Here is a 353-nt window from a genome sequence, read left to right on the forward strand (position 1 = left end):
CAACAACTATATATATATATAGATATATATATATATGTATATATAGATATAGATATGTATATATAGATATATATGTATGTGTGTGTATATATATATATATATATATATAGACAAACAGGCAAGCTGAACAGATGTTCATGGAAATGAGAACTACAGGCAGGAAGTAGGGAAAACATAATTTTAATGTGGGGTCTTATAATTAATGTTATGAAACAAAATGTGTGTAAAAAACCAATTTACTTTATAAACTCACTCAAATCACAATACAGAATTTAAAACAAAAATTCTGAGAATAGTAACATAAACCCAGATCTATCTACATGTTCTCCCTATTAAAAAAAATTTTTTTTGAG

Source organism: Elephantulus edwardii, unplaced genomic scaffold (assembly GCF_000299155.1).
Source record: "Elephantulus edwardii isolate Elephantulus edwardi_28Jun2011 unplaced genomic scaffold, EleEdw1.0 scaffold00075, whole genome shotgun sequence".
Taxonomy (NCBI): domain Eukaryota; kingdom Metazoa; phylum Chordata; class Mammalia; order Macroscelidea; family Macroscelididae; genus Elephantulus; species Elephantulus edwardii.